This window comes from Capsicum annuum, chromosome 11 (genome assembly GCF_002878395.1).
Source record: "Capsicum annuum cultivar UCD-10X-F1 chromosome 11, UCD10Xv1.1, whole genome shotgun sequence".
Taxonomy (NCBI): Eukaryota; Viridiplantae; Streptophyta; class Magnoliopsida; order Solanales; family Solanaceae; genus Capsicum; species Capsicum annuum.
The window spans coordinates 110,959,630-110,961,606 of record NC_061121.1 but is presented as its reverse complement, the minus strand read 5'-3'; the positions used below and the strand labels follow the sequence as shown (position 1 = coordinate 110,961,606).

Here is a 1,977-nt window from a genome sequence, read left to right as displayed (position 1 = left end):
GGCATTTGATGTCATGGCGCGACGCGACATCTGGCAAAATCGGGATAACTCTACCCAGCTTAAAGAAAACAACGTGAAAACACAATCCAAGTCGGTTTATGACTAAAATACTATAAATATAATATCCCAAACTCCATTTTGAGAATCTTGGAGACCCTAGATCTCTTGGAACAACATTGGAGGCTACCAATCTTCTTTTTAGGTTTTTATTTCTTTAATTTAGCTTTATTTATGGTTTTCATCATTCATACAATTAAATGTATGTTGATTATGGCTGTGAGTGGCTAAAAACCCTCCTTCTGGGGTTAAAGCCAAGAACATGAATACTATTGTTTTGGATTAAATTCGTTTAATTTTTGTTTATCATATTTTGTTGTTTGTTTATTCTTGTTTTAATTATTTTAAGGATTTGCGACCCTTAGAATACATATATTGTCCACCTTTTGATCTCGGGAGAGGGAATAGGAAGATAGAACATGGGAATAAACAAAATTTGGGTTTTTATTCTTTTATAAATAAAGAATTAAACTTAGCATCTAGAACAGGGATGTACTTAGATGCCTTACTTGATTCATACGTAGGATGATAGCTTTAATTCACTTAATTGGATTAGTACATCCCCGCTCAACGATGTAGTTATAATGTCCATATTAGGTAAAAGATTAGAGGTTGGGAAACCATAATCATGAAATTAACCCTACGAATCAACAACCAAGATAAGCAAGTTAATGAATGAAGTTCAATACATAGTATGATTGTTTAAAATGCTTTAACCCTGGGCTTTTCTCCATTGATTGTCTCAAGTATTTTATTTTACACATTATTTACTTTATTTTTAATTAACAAAATTACAAACTCTTTCTTTGGTTACTTTTGTACTAAATTAATCTAGATTGTGAACTAAAATTAAATCATTATTAAATCAAGTCCCTGTGGGATCGATATTCAGCTTTCTTAAAGGCCACTATATTACTTGGTAGACCACGTACACCTGCGTGTGCACTTGGTTGCTGTCAAGTTTTTTTTTGCGCCGTTGCGGGGGACTTGTATTTTGGCAATTGTTTATTTTAGTTTTACTTTTTAGATTTATTCGGTGTTTTTATGCTTGGTCTTATTTTTGTGTTTGCAGGAGATAGGTTTCTAAGTTTATAAGCTGGCAAGGGATCGGGAGTTGGTAGAATCAAGCCCGGAACCCAACCAACTTTACCATCAATGCAGGAGAGAAATAATCCTTCTCCTCAAAATTCCTCAAATCTAAGAAGACCAAGGGAATACTGTTCTTATGGCTGAATAACAAGCAACTGGTAGGAAGGTTAGGGAAATGGCAGCCCCATTTCCAACAAACTTGACTTCCCCAATTCAAAGACCAACAGCTAGGGGGAATTTCGAGTTGAAACATAATATGGTGCAGCTTCTTATTAGCAGTGGATAATTTGCAGCGCTTTTACACAAGGATCCTTAAGTCCACTTACAGACCTTCATTGAGCTTACTGATACATTCACTCCGACCAGGGTGACTCCAGATTATGTGAGGCTGACACTTTTCCCCATTCACTTTTGGGGGAAGAAAAATGGTGGTTGAATACGAAGTCGGCGAATTCAATTACTTTAAGGGATGCTTAGCCAAAAATTTCCTCATTAGATTTTTTCCATCAGGAAAGAATGTAAGACTTTGCAGTGAGATAGTGAGCTTCAAATAGAAGACTGATGAAAATCTCTATCATGCTTGGGAATGCTTCAAGGATCTTCTTCGGGAATGTCCACATCACCAACTGTCAAATTAGGTAATTTCTTACACTTTTATAGAAGCTCTTAAACATAATACAAAGATTTTGATAGATTCAGCCACAGATGGTCAAGCATTGGAGCTAACTTATGATGAGCTGTACACATTGCTGAACCGCATAGAATAAGGAAATCTAGATTGGCATTCAAATTCTAGAAATGCCACGAAAAGAATTATGGGTGTATTGGAGG

General features: G+C 35.7%; 1 non-coding gene across 1 annotated transcript; it reads right to left on the bottom strand.

Annotated features, from left to right (window-relative positions):
- Positions 1–1,669: 1,669 nt before the first annotated feature.
- On the bottom strand, positions 1,670–1,774 carry LOC124889034. The gene has a single exon (XR_007047652.1). It is a non-coding gene; the product is annotated as a small nucleolar RNA R71 (small nucleolar RNA).
- Between the last annotated feature and the right edge of the window lie 203 nt (positions 1,775–1,977).